The sequence below is a fragment of the Austrofundulus limnaeus genome, unplaced genomic scaffold (assembly GCF_001266775.1).
Source record: "Austrofundulus limnaeus strain Quisiro unplaced genomic scaffold, Austrofundulus_limnaeus-1.0 Scaffold51, whole genome shotgun sequence".
Taxonomy (NCBI): Eukaryota; Metazoa; Chordata; class Actinopteri; order Cyprinodontiformes; family Rivulidae; genus Austrofundulus; species Austrofundulus limnaeus.
This window is the reverse complement of record NW_013952453.1, coordinates 2,467,891-2,482,582: the sequence shown is the minus strand read 5'-3', so window position 1 is coordinate 2,482,582 and position 14,692 is coordinate 2,467,891. Positions and strand designations below refer to the sequence as shown.

Here is a 14,692-nt window from a genome sequence, read left to right as displayed (position 1 = left end):
ATTCACACTTGATTTTGAAAATAAAACTGAAAAATATTTGAAAAATTTTGCAAAAAATAAAAGTTCTCTCTTATTGCTAAACACTGTTTTGTGATAACTGTAGAGGAAGTTACCTTCCCTTTTGGAAATGCAGAGCACTGCTTGTTTTCAATTAYATGTGAAGTTTGTAATGTAGACCTGAATGCATTATTGTTATACACCAAGCGCTAACATGTCAGATAAAAAAAAAACACAAGTGCATTTAAAGTTGTTAAAGTTTGACCAAAATGGCTTCAACTCCATCATTTCTCATCATAAATTTAATTTTAGTCTAAAACTCTAGCATGAAAGGCAGTGGTCAACGTGCAGTGCTTCAAGGGACGTCATTCCTTTTTGATTAAAATTTGAAAATATTTGCAAAGGTAACAACACGACCATTTTAAACTTAATGTATTTATGGTTTTACATCAAACTCTAAACATTGTTTGTTATTTACTTTATGATTTGTTATAGTTTCCTATAGTTAGATGTAATACAAACAGGGGAAAAATTTATCCTTCCATTCCATTTTGCTCAAAAAAACCTGACTGTAATTATCTTCTTTTCCATTTGAAAGGCCTCAGTTCCTCCTCATCGGCATCAATCTTGATTATCCACCTTTCATATATAATTGCAGCAGAATCTATGCTTCTATAAAGACATGTCGGATCATCTTTGCAGCCTCAGGCCCGGTTCTGTGAACCAGATACTGACTTTAAAACACAAAGAGCAGCACAGGCCACTGTTTAGACCTGCTGTACACCTGGACACAGTCAGTCTCTCCTCTGACACTGGATGAACTTTAATGTGGACCGATGAAAACACTTCAGTGCATTAAATGATTAAAAAAACATTGTAAACATGAGTCTCTGAGCATTCTAGCAGGTCTGAGCCTGTGACTGAGCAGCACTGCCTCTCTGTGGTGAAGTGCCCCTGCAAGCTGGAGTACCTCATCATCTAAGAGGGAACATTGCACACACATACCAACACACACAGAAACACACACACACATAAGAAGTAGGTCTGGAGCTTGCCAACTTGTATGAAAATTCAGGTATTTACTATAACTATTTAAATATTTCTATTGCTTATTAAGACTATGTTCATTATTCTAACATACGACGGAATATATTGAATTAGGGCCACACAACGAGATTTTTTTTAATTTTTTTTAAATTACGAGAATAAAGTCATAATATTACGACATTAAAGTCGTATAAAAATAAAGTCATAATATTATGAGATTAAACTCGTAATATTACGAGAATAAAGTTGTAATATTACGAGATTAAAGTCGTAATATTATAAGATTAAAGTCACAAAATTACAAGTTTAAAATCCTAATATTACAAGATTAAAGTCAATATCACGAGAAAAAAGTCATAATATTGTAGCCTTTACATGAAAACGCATGCAGTTACTGCATTAAAATGAGGAATGTTGATCAACTTGTCAATTTGTTCTTTAGTATTGCTTAAAATAAATAGTTAATCTTTTAGCACATTAGCATCAAATTATCAGTAGCAGGACTTGGAAATTGTGCAAACGACAGTAAACTGAAGCTGTGTTGTAATTAATGGATGCATTGACGGATTTAGTCGTCACGTAGGTAATTTGGATGAAATCATATTAATTTAACAGTAGCTACCTGAGTCATCATGGACTAGTTTATAAACTCAGAGACATGGCTGTACACAGCAGGTGCGAGGAAAATAAGGAGGAAATGAGGAACGGGGCACGTCATGATTATGACTTTTTTCTTGTAATATTAATCTCGTAAAATTATGACTTTAATCGCGTAAAATTATGACTTTATTCTCATAAAATTACGACTTTAATCTCGTAATAATAATAAAAAAAAATCTTATTGTGTGGCCCTAATACTCGGTTAGCAATATGCCTTGATTATTTTTATTGCTCCCTGCCAGAAGGCAAAGTTAAATAATAATGTGTTTGTCCTTGTTTGTGTTTGAGTGTCTTTCACTTACTAAAATATCTCAAAAAACACTACACTGATTTTTATAAAACTCTCAATGAGTAACCAATAGTTATAGGTGGGACCAAGTCTTTGTTTTGCAAGTCTCGAGTAAGTCTCAAGTCTTTATCTTCAAGTCCCAAGTCAAATCTCAAGTCAAGACAAGCAACTGTCAAGTCAAGTCCCAAGTCTTAAACTTACAATTTTAAATTGTTTTGTCTTTTTTTAACAATGATACAGTTATATGTTAAATGTAAATAATAAACCATGTGCTCTTCTTTTAAATCTATATTGATCTGAAATCATGATGAAACGTGCAGCTGAACTTACAAAGTATTTAAAAAAAATCATTTTAAAATTACACCTCTGTGTTGCACAGTTCAAATGAACTTGGCTGCAAAAATATTCTTCCTTTAAACTATAATTTTCCATTTTAAAAAAATCGGGTTAATTTGATTTGCTGTGCTTGCAGCTCACGCACAGAGTTGTAAAGTAACTAAGTACAAATACTTTGCTACTTAAATAGAAGTTTTGTTATCTGTATTTTACTTGAGGAATTATTTTTCAGCATATTTTTTTACTTTTACTCATTACATTTTTACACAATTATCTGTACTTTCTACTCACTACATTTTTTAAAAAGGCAAGAAGTAGAAAGTCGTTACTCCTATTTTATTCTGAGTTATTACTTAAAAAAATACTATCCTGATAAACTGTGTCTCCTGGATAGAGTGAATTTAATTGTGGTTGGATGAGAAGTATATATATATACCATTCTGACACCCTATTAGCTTGTACACAACCCATCACAGCTGCACTCCGTTAGAAAAAAAGTTTTTTTGGAGAAGTCACCTCCCAATAAATGTCATTTTGGAAAATCTAACTGCTCACTTTTACTCAGTACTTTTACTTTTAATACTTAAGTAGATTTTGTGTCAGAAATTTACTTTTGWTACTTAAGTACAAAAAATATCAGATACTTTAAGACTTTTACTCAAGTAAGATTTTTAGAGAAGACTAACTATTATCAAAGTATTTTTATGATAAGATCCTTGTACTTTTACTCAAGTATCACATTGAAATACTTGATACGCACACATTATGTGCAGAGTGCGAAAAAAAAGAGGAACGGTCTGGCTGAGTGAAATTAATTAACGAGGCCCACTTTATAAATAAAGTGTTTTAAATTTTAGATTTTGGGCAAGTCGTTTCAGGTAAACAGGGTCGAGTCCAATTCAAGTCCCAAGACATTGGTGTAAAAGTCCAAGTCACGTCACAAGTCTTTGAACATTTTTTCCACGTTAAGTCTAAAGTCATAATATTAATCACTCAAGTCACATGACTCCAAGTCATGTGACTTGAGTTCCCACCTCTGATCTACACCTACATTTTGTAAACCAGCTGTATAACCAGCTGACCTTAGAAAACACAAGAGATACAAAAAGTTGCTGTAGTAGAATCTGAGACATAAATTCCACAAATCCTCTAAAGGCGACAACAAATTGCTCAAGATCTTCTCTTAAAATTGGCCAATTTTTTCAACTGTCTTTTGACAAAGTATCTCGTAAATAAGGACGGATTTTCATTAAACTTTCTGGAAAAAAAACACTGAATCCTGCAGCTCTGTCCTTTGACARCATAAGAAGATTTTAGTCTGAAACTTTGGCAGAAGAACAAATGGTATTAAACATTTCTTTATGAATTGCCAGGCCTTCAATCTTATAGAAACTTGACCCAAAGCTGATGACAAATGTGTTCCGCTTTCTGTTCTGCTGAAACTAAACAGCAATCATCTAATTCAAAGCTTTGATTTGACCAGAAATCAAGTCTAACAAAATATTTTCTTTTCTTTGATTTGAGTTTTTGCATGGAAATGAGATGACCTCTGAACACTCGGCGTGCAAACAGTCGGCTAAAAAAAGAAAAAGTCAAACATACCATCACATATGGATCCTAACACGCACCCTGCCACGTTTGTGGAGTTACTTTGTTTGCCTCCCATAACAGCAGGAATGAATTTATTTGGAAACACGGCGACCATAATGTGAGGATGCAGAAAGCTGCTCTGTCAAAMTCAGCGGTTGCAGTGAGGGAACCGCAGAGGTGTCGGACGTTTGAAGGTCTAGACGAGCAGTGAAACACAGCCAGTCAAACAAAAGTTTATCACTGAAAGTCAAAGCAAAAGCAGAAATTGAAGCCAGMAAAACTGAAGCGCATTTCCGTTTCCTCAAGGTATCAAAACAATTGTCATGGTTCAAGCCAACTCACATTCTGATTTGTTCCTGCTGCACGAAGTTTGAAGTCACTACCTGTTAAATCACAGCGAAACGTGTCAGACTTTCCTCTGAAGATCCAACAGATCCTCTCTTCATGTTCTGGGTTCAAAAGATTCATATGGAAACTTAATTGAACTTGGTAAAAATWATTGTCCTATTGTCTAAATAATATGCAGCTAAATAACATTTGTCACTTCAGTAACGAATATGAATACAGTAAGCTAAACTTCACTTTTCACTTTTATTTAAACTCATTGTCTAGTTTTATGGTAACCTTTTTCAAATAGTATCATTTAGCATAGCCAAAACCTTGTCCGATAAATATAATGAAAACAATACTCTGAAATTATGTCCTGGTGAAAATAAAGTTGTAAAATTATATATATATTTAAACTGTGAAGCTGCGATGCATTATTTTTAAAAGATATTATGAGTAGGGTTTCCCACAAAAAGACAGTCTGGTTTTGATGGACTCTGTTGGAAATGAGAGAGAACATCTACTCTTTCAAAAATTATTTTTGATAAATACACCATGCTTCTTTTTGTGGTTACTAATGTTTTTGTAAGTGTAAAAAAAGTGAAACCACAAAAATACAAGACGTGCCAACACTTAGCACGGGTCCATGTCTGCTGGCTGTTCAGGAGGTTCCTGAATGTTGTGTGTGTGTTCATGTGTGTGTGTGGGTGGGTGGGTCTCGCACTTATGTTTTGCCATCTAATAAAAAGGCTATTTTTAATCACTTTATTCATAACTTTTCAATGACTGATCTGACTGATTCCTCATCAGAATGTTTAAAACCTAATTTATGAAGGAAACAAAGGCATCAATCACTTTTAAATGAATGGAAATCCATTTCTTTATTCTCTTTTTCACAGAATGAATCACTCACTGTTACTTTTATTAAGAAACATCTGTCCGTAGAAAATAGGGTGAAGAAGGAGAAAAGGATGATCCTCGCTTTCCTCTACATTTCTCTCTAGTGGGGGGAAGTTTGGTGAGATAACCGAACAAATTGCTTAGCAGTAAGTACATTTACAAAATACTATACAGAAGACAGCATGTCATGGTGTGGCAGTAACATCAATGCCTCAGAGGGGAAAAAAAGAAAGAAATAAAAAAAAGGTTATGGGTGTAAGTTTTCCAGGATAAAAGTTTGTGTTAAAGAAACTTCCTACGTTTTAAAACTGCAACGAGTTGCTTCATTTTTACAAACTAAACTCACGTGCAAATCGCTCCTCCTCCCCTCCCCCATAATGATTACAGAACAAAAGTTTGATATTTAGAACTGTTTTTYATTATTGTATTTTATGACTTTGTWKTATTTAGGACAYGTATGGACTATTGCTGCATGTTTGATTTTAGAATATATTTCTTCAGTTCTGGTGCAAAGCAGTTTTTATTACTGTTTTATTTTGCACATTGTCCCTGTTAAATAAACTTTGAATTAAAAAAATWCAAGTGAATAAACTGATGTAAAAGTGACAGGAGATGAGTTTCAAAACTGCATTGTTTGTGTTGGAAAGTTGAAACTAGAGACCTCCTCTGTTTAACGTAGTTTTTTTTTCCTGTTTGACATACAGTACTGTATCTGGTTTCCCTCACGCCCCCCTCTCTGTCTTCTCTGTATGTGACTATTACCATCCTCAGAAGAGTGTCTCTTATATTTCAGACGAGGACGTTAAGTCCTGACCTGAAGAGATGGYTGTCTTGAGTTGTGCCTTGTGTTTGAGGGGTTCTGAGGTCTGAACTGTCACTGCACTGGACTGCAAACACCAGGTTTAGCAGGTGTTTTACACCAGAGAAGATGCACAGGTGACATCTGGAAGTGCAAAAAAGAGMCAATAATCAACATTTTTTAAATTAATTCCATTGACAGATACACAAAGCAGTAATATAAATGTAGTCTTTGTGTTAAAAAAAAGAATACTGGGTTCAGTGTTTTCCATCAAAGGTCCTAAATGTGAAAAATGTGTCTGGCAACAGATTTTTCAAAGGATCTKATTTTTATTATGACAGACTCAACACTGGCCAAGTGTGGACACAGGAGGATGTAAAGGTCTGGCCAAACAATTTCCTTAGCGAACAGAGAACTAAAAGCAGCTCTCCTGTCCAAGAACGAAACGCCACTTCTGAGAAACTTGACCATTTTTACATTCTCCAATAATTACGTCGGCTTTCCTCCTGACAAAAACAAAACATCAGAGTTATCAGCAGGAAAACTGATCRAACAGGAAGTTTTATCTTTTTTTGAAGTTAAATGATGAGGAAATTAGATGGTGATCAAGTTCATCTCAGACACCCAACATCTGCCAAAGTCTGAGCTCAAAACAAATGCTCATTGTTGATTGTGAGCCACTGGATGATGAAAACAACGCACATCCTGACCTCCTCGACTCAGTGTTGTAAGAATATGTTTAGCTAATCTGCAGAACTTTGACAGGGACTGCATTTTGTTGTGTTTGGTTACAGTTTRTATAGAAATAGGGGCAATCTGTTTTTTCTCAATGCAGCCAAAACGAAACGCAATCAGTTTCAAAACTGTCCTCAAATCAGCCGTTTGTTACTCTCCGGGGATTGTCTTAAATGTCTGGCTTTAGTTTTGAATGAAAAAGGCTCTTAAGTTTAACAATGTTATATTCTGTTGGAATTTCTTCTTATCTCAGATGTCAAAGTTCATCATAGTGTTTGTGTTTGTTTGCAGATGTGAGATCTATACTTTGCAACCGATGTGGTGAAACACATATGTTTGTGTGTGAGCTGATAAACCTGTCAATACCAAACCATGATTAAAGGCTCAGCATTACTTTAAGGAATGCATTTTGCCCGCTACCTTGTATGGCAGAGTTTGAATTCAAGCTGGCCACCATAGTTAGAYGTGAGTTGTGTTGATGATCAAATTAAATGTTGAGAAAGTCTCACAGCTTCTACCACATGAACTTTACTTCATCATTTGTAATTTGGAAGATGTTATAACCATTTTTGTGTTGGCAAAAGTAGATTAACTGTTGTTTTTTTTTATTTTGGTTGACTTTTGATGTTATTAATTTATTGATGCTGTTTATCTTTCGGCTGGCAGGAAAATATTAGGCAACATGAATGCCCTTCTTGGTGCAACCTGAGCTTGAACCTGAAACCTCTCAAACATAGAAGTCTGAAAATTTCTATGATGCCCTGAGCTGCAGACACAACATAGTAATCCGTTTGTGTTTGTGGGGGGCTTTGATTCTTATGGACCAGCCTCTGTCTGAGAGTACTGTTAGGATTGAAGTGTACCAGGTTTTTGTGTTTGAAAAAAATCCATCTGATTTCCTTCGATACTCCAGCAACATTAGCCTGTCTCTTGCCTTCATTCACAGTTCCGCTCAATTCTAGTTTTCCTTCACTGCTCYRTCTGGGATTTCTCCCATAGACAAGGATTTCTCCGGTAGAATTTCAACTGGGTCAATCAGCGAATAGAAGGAGGGGTTGTGAAAGAGGACGTTGATTGTCTGCGCCATTTTAGTCCGCTTGTAGTTTAGCAATGGCAACGGAGGAAGTGAATGAATCCAGTCCGTGTTAACAAGGCTTCCAAATTAAATTAAATTGGTCTCAAAAAGCCTGCGGCACTCATTTACAGCCATCTTGTCAATGTCAATGTCAATGTCAATTTATTTATATAGCACATAAAAAACAACAAAGTGCTTCACAATTCAGCCAAATGAATAAAACAACAGAGTAACACATAAATGTAGACAATAAAATCAATTTAAAATACAGAAAAACATTAAAAACATTATCTTTAAAAGAATCTCAAACTCTACCAGAATGAAAGGCCAGGGAGTAAAAGTGAGTTTTAAGTAGAGATTGAAAAGTCTCAACAGTCTCAGCAGTCCGTATGCTAAGATGTAAACCATTCCAGAATTTTGGGGCAGAAACTGCAAAGGTMCGATCACCTCTAAACTTTAGCCTRGAYCYAGGAACATCTAAGAGGAACTGGTTGGATGACCAAAGTGCTCTAACTGAAGTGTAGATGTTAATGAGATCACGCAGGTAGGATGGGGCCAGACCTTTTAAAGCTTTAAAAGTAAGCAATAATATCTTAAAATGTATCCTAAAATGAACAGGAAGCCAATGAAGAGAAGCCAAACCCGGGGATATGTGTTCGTATTTTTTAGTTCCTGTTAAAAGACGAGCTGCTGCGTTCTGGACAACTTGTAATTGATGCAGAGAAGATTTATCTAAACCAACATGCAAAGAATTACAATAATTCAAACGAGATGTAAAAAGAGCATGAATCACTTTCTCTAGGTCTTTGGAAGATATGTCTTCACCTTAGCAATAAGCTTTAGGTGGAAAAAAAATTAATTTAACCACTGCGTTTATCTGCCTGTCCATTTTAAACACATTATCAAAAATGAAACCCAAATTTCTGACAGCAGAGCAGCTGTATGAAGCCAAAGGACCAAGATTGTCAGGAGAAATGTCTTTACCAAAGCTGATGACTTCTGTCTTACTTTCGTCTAGATTCAGGGAATTTAATTTCAGCCAGATTTTTATGTCATTCAGACAGCTCAGGAGTGATTTGAATGAAYTAATCAAACCTGGCTTGATRGGCAGGTAGACCTGAATGTCGTCAGCAAAACAGTGAAAAGGAATCCTGTGTTTATTAAAAACGGACCCCAGAGGCAAACATATAAAGATTAAAAAGCAGAGGGCCTAGAATAGAGCCTTGCGGGACCCCACAAGTCAGAGGAGCTGTAGAAGAGGAGCAATCTCCTAAATGAACAGAAAAACTCCTATCTTGTTCGGCTCAATACTTCTCTCTTTCCAGTACTGAATGGTTGTTTACAGCGCACACAATTTCCGGTTAGCTTCTTAGCTTAGCTTCCGTTCCGTACATATGTCACGGCCAAACGTTGRCGATTGGGTAAATCAGATCCTTGACCGGTCCAGACCCTCTGTAAAAAGCAAAGCATAGGACAAGGGGCTAGTTTTCACCAGGCTAAAGTAACATGTGAGATGACAACATTTTTGCTTTTGCTTTTCTTCCTTTTCTGTTCATGTTTTTTTTTTAGATTTCATTGACGAAACCTCAGTTAGGATATTCACATGTTCTGGCTATGTTTGTTAAAGTTGTTTAGTTATGGCTRCCATCTTGAATGGGATTGACCCCACACTCACATAGCTACACACACAAGCAAAAATGACATCGCTCCACCTTTACTTTCAGCTGAGTGATTTGTGTCTCTGGGCACTTCGGATTAAAAAAAACCCAGTTATCAGCTCTTGCTGATCGACTGATCCTGCCTGTTGTAGTTTTTGGTTTGACTCGGTTTGGGCTCGGTTTGGACCTAGAGGGGCCTTAGTGTGTCTGTGTCAAAGAGACTTCCACACATCTGCCTTAAATCACAGCTGACTGCCAGCGGAGCTTACGCTACTCAGCCCAAGATTTTGCTGCATTTGAAACAGTTTCCTGCATAGCTGTCTGATAACAGCAAAACAGAAAATTGCTTCTGCTAGATGCTACGCGGCCAGCAGTTAGGAGAAATGGGAAATCATAAGCTTCAATTGCATACCATTTTCCTTTTTAACATGCTTTCTTTGACTAGTTGCCAAAAGTAAAATAAGACGTTTCACTTCCCTACAACTTGTGGACAAGCCAAGGCAGGTTAGCAAGTGTGGAAAGCGTGTCTTCAGGCCATGTGAGAAAAACACAAGAAAACAGAGGAGAGAAATTATACTCCAACATATTTATCAACTTAGATTATGTCAATTTACAGTTTCCATTCAGTAGTCGACTCTTTGTGGATTTTTCTTAATGCAATCCATAACTCTGTTCGTTTGAAGTTTTAAAACATAGTTTCTTTAAAACGTTCTGGGAAGGATTATGTTTACTGGGGTTTTCCAAAGTAGATGTCAAATGATGTTATTTGACTTTGCCCTGAGAGAAAGTTATTTGTTGAGGGGTTAATTACCCATTAATTCCAGTATTTTAAAGGTAGAAACCAGCACTTGAAGATCAAAATAAAATTAAACAAAACTAAAACAAACATGTTAAAAACAGACCTTTGAAATTATTTTTGAAAGCAAACTGAAAGCAGCTCTTTTCTGTCCTCAGCCTGTTGTCAGCCATCACATGCTGCTGCTCTGGTAGCGTGGGTGTGCTGGGTTTCTGTCTAAAGAGCTCCAAATTAAATACACAGTGGGCGTCCTGATCCAAGATCTGCATTCTATAAGAAGGAGTATTTCTCCAACAGAACATGAATCAAATTTCATTCACTGTTTTAARTTATTTTTACCCGAAACGGGATGTGAAGCTACACAAGCTCCGAGTGAAAAAAAAAAAAACATTCTGCCTTYATGACACTGATGGTTTTCTTTACTCCGTTCCTTTTTTCATACAACTAAACTTTCAATTTGAGACTTCAACAAAAAAGCATACTTCCTGAAGAAACATATTGTGCAGTTACCATAGCAATAAAATCTTTGTTTACCTTTGACAGGCAAACCGAGTGGTGTTTAGATCCTTTCACTGCAGCATCTTCCTGCCTCTAAATGTGTTTCCATAAAACGACCACAGAAGAGCAGCAGAACCTGTCAATTAGGAGATTCCCATCCATCAATTAAGACGGGAACAGGACATACTGTAACAATGTAGAAATTATAATGTTTTAGTAGATACAAAAGCTTTTTATGGTTTCTCCAAGCTACATTTTGGCAGGCAGCGGAATGATGACAGCGAAGCAATCTAGTTGCAAAATAACGCCAAAAGGTTTGAGTATTTTTTTTTCTTTTTTGAAAAAATAAACATAAAGCAGTCTTTAGCTAAATTGTTTATGCATTTAGTCTGCAGGCTGAAGCAAAACAAAAAAAAGTTTGTGCAAAACTGTAAAAATAACTTGGAAGAAACCCTGGAATATGAAAAGCTTCAAAACAGCTTTGGTGTAAGAAGGTTTTGTTACTATTATTCAGAAACAATGTTTCAAATGGTTTACATATGAAGTGAACACTGTAAATTACATGTAATAACTTGATACTGCACATAAATGACGACACACATACGCGAAGCATCAATGCACCACAACTCAGAACTCACCAGAACAGATTTATTGTTTCGGGTGGGCATCCGGGGTGGGGGTTGGGGGTTGGGGGGTGTCATTGTTGAGCCCGATGGATAGCCCTTCATCAGAGATAAACAACAAAAATCTGCAAAATCAACAAAAAGCTCCTATGTTGAATAGTTTTGGAGTTATAAGCATTTTTGTGTGTCCAGACACCTCCTTTTTAGAACGAGCCCCTTCCTCAAATATGGGGTCTATCGTAAAACTGTTGGCTGATACAACGTAGAATGGACACCTCTAAATTCATGCCAAATTTCATGTTGATCGGTGCAGCCGTTTCCATGCCACAGTTGACCAAAAATCACTGAAAAAAATTGAAATAAGTAAAAAATATATACATGTAAATAAATAAGCATAGACAGTAAGAAAACCACAAACTACAATCAAATGTAGCAGTTATGAATGTTAAAGTCCTATGGTTTGATTAAAAGAACAGGTATGTTTTATTATGGCACTATTTTTAACAAAAATCAAAAAGTAACTGAGACACAAATATGTTCACAAGTGCCCAAATTGGACTTTTTCCAAAAGATGAATGGGTTCAAACCTAAAGTATAAGTCTGGTCAGTTTTGAAGTGATGTTTTATCAGACAGTTATCAGCTGTGACRTCAGTCAAAGACATGAGGTGAACATCTTGGTCAAGACCAGGCTACAGGTTAAACAAATAAAGCCTTGTTTAGTAATGTTTTTAGGTTTATGAAACATTTCTTTCCCAAAAATGTTTGATAGTAGTTGAGAACCCAAAGTCAGCCTCAACCTTCTGATCAGTTTTGCATGAATGACCACAGGAACATAATGAGCAACGTGTCATTCAAAGCCCACTAGTGGCTTTCAGATAAAGTCACCTACACCTCCCTCCCCCTTTGAATGAGAGCCAGCTCTGGTGGATCGGGTTTCCACAGGAGTCTGTGACTTTTACCGTTTGAATGAAGGCGCTGCCAGTTTTTTTTTTTTTTTTTTTTTTTTTTTTTTTTTTTTGGATGTTGCTAGATTGTCCCTGGTCTGCAGACCGGATTGTGAGCCAACTCTGGCTGCCTGTCACTCAATCTGTCCAGGGTTCATTAAGCTGACTCCATTAGAGCTAATGTGCTGTCAGTTGGTGGTTATGGGTGGCCTCGCCATTCAGGACTAACAGAGCACATAACCGGCTGATCTGCTGATTTAGTTCATTCACACTGTAAAGAGAAGATATGTATTGGATGACTTTACTGCATACCTTATCCAAACACAAAGGGTGTTAAATACAATACTATGTAAAAGTCTTGAGTCACTGCTCTTTACTTTTTGAAACATTTAAATCTATATCCAGACCCAGGCCATCACAGCTGTTGTCTGTGATTTTTAGGAGAGTAAGTTTTGTGAAGTTCTTTGTTATTTTAGATTATAATTCTGGTTTACTTGTGGCCTAATTGTACATGTAGATTAATGTTTAATCTGTCTTGTTGCCGCAAAGTCCTAGTTTTATTCTTAGTTTTTGTTGCTCATCTTTTTCCTGTTTTCTTATCATGTTTACCACCTTTTCTTATCGCTGATATGCACCGGGCCTTCTCCTGTAGTATGCTTTTTAATTTTCGAACGTTCATGTCCACATTGGTTAGTCTTTTACATATCTCTCTTTAACTTTTCTGTCTTTGTTCCTGACTTTTACATCCTTAACACCTATTTAAATCCCGGTTCAGCTGCGCACTACGTTTGAATCTCATTTAAAATGAAAATAATTTAGTTTTTCATCTTGTGTCAATCCTTAGCCCTGCATTAATGTYCTCCTTCACTTTGGATTATAAAATTTAACAATCATGTCCCTCAGGTCAACTGGCAATTATCTCAACATCAAGGCTTATTATTCACTCTGTCATCACCTTCATGTGGAYGGGTTTTTCCCTCTTAGTTATGTTTAATATTGCACACAGATGGATTCCAGTAAAGCAGTGCAGCATTGTGGAAGGGCTGGATTCATCAGAGCACAACTGTTTGGTATGTTTATGTACGTAATAACATATATTGATTTTGAGGGAATTAGTCTAATGTTGTTTGTTTTTTATTAGTTTAATAACCTCAAGTAACAGTTGAGAAGCTAAAGAATAAAACATTCAAGAGAAATGAGTCGATCCTTTAAAAATGTATCAGGCTCTCACCCAATTAAATCCCACCCAGACACGCAGAGACCACCTTTGGCGAATCGTTAAACGCTTCCTGTTCTGGTGTGGATTATATACAGGACAACGCAGTAATTTAAATTAACAGCCCATTTATTTCTGGTTACATATAGCTTACATTCCGTACATTTTACACAGGCTTTTAGCTAACCTGTAAAACGGTAGTTTAAAAGCAAACATTAGATTAAAACCAAATAAAGGGTAGCTCCATTTTAAGGTGCAAGCTATTAGGGATAATTAAGATTCTCAAGGATGATTAGAACAGCTATATTGTCCTCTTTGCGGTAYGTTTTTGTTGGAGGAAAAGGAAAAGAAGGGTGGAAAACATCCTGGTTCTGGTTGATTGTAATCAGTGTTTGTGTATTGCTCAGTGGAACTAATAGAAAACACAATTTGATACATTTTTTTAACATAACTTAACCATGAGCATTGAGAATACCCAGATTTAAACCAACTTTATGAAGTGTTTACGCCACTTTAAATCTTCTATGTTTATGTGTTGCCATAAAACCCAGGATTCCACAATGATCTGGTTTCTACTTAATAGGCTTTAAACGTTAAATGCTTTGCCATATATCTGTCTGTAAGGGCACAGGAGTGTTTAGGTCTTGACAAACCTCATAAAGCTCATGCATCCAAAAACACTGGCATCATTAATGTGTTGCTTTTAAGCTCTGAAAGGAGCGACATCGTGCACGTCTTTTGTTTTGGTATGTCGATTATCTGATGAGCTGGTGAGCGGGAAAAACTTGTGCACTCATTTTTCCCGTATTTGTCTCATAGAGAATGTGTTTACAATGAGTTTTATGAGGCGACCGAGACACTTTCTCTGCTCGTCTCTCAACAGGACTGAAGAGCGGAGGCAGAGCAGGGTGGTGGTGGGGGGGGGCGGCAGGGGCGTGCTGCATGGGGGGCCACAGCCGGGCCTTATGGCAGGAGGCGCCCGGAACGCGCTGAGCTCCAATAACGTCCTCGCAGAGCCTCAGAGGTGAAACAGTTCATGTGAAGACACTGAAAGGTACAGAAAAATGCTCAATGTGTTCTTTGTTGTACTTTTTTCCACTTACATAATTCCAGTCTTTGTGAAAGTTTTTTTTTTTTTTTTTTTTTTGGGGGGGGGGGGGGGGGGGTGGGGGGTTTTTTTTTTTTTTTTTTTTTTTTTGGG

At 36.6% G+C, this 14,692-nt stretch overlaps 1 protein-coding gene across 2 annotated transcripts in view; it reads left to right on the top strand.

Moving 5' to 3' along the window:
- Positions 1–14,692, top strand: part of ngfb (nerve growth factor b (beta polypeptide)) — a 27,190-nt gene that overhangs the window by 5,458 nt on the left and 7,040 nt on the right. The window contains exon 1 of one of the 2 annotated variants that reach the window (XM_014008654.1): positions 14,427–14,545. The exons of the other annotated variant lie outside the window; for it this stretch is intronic. The gene's annotated coding sequence lies outside the window, so the exon portion shown is untranslated. Of the gene's footprint in view, positions 1–14,426; positions 14,546–14,692 lie in introns of those variants that run through there. 2 annotated transcript variants of the gene reach the window in all.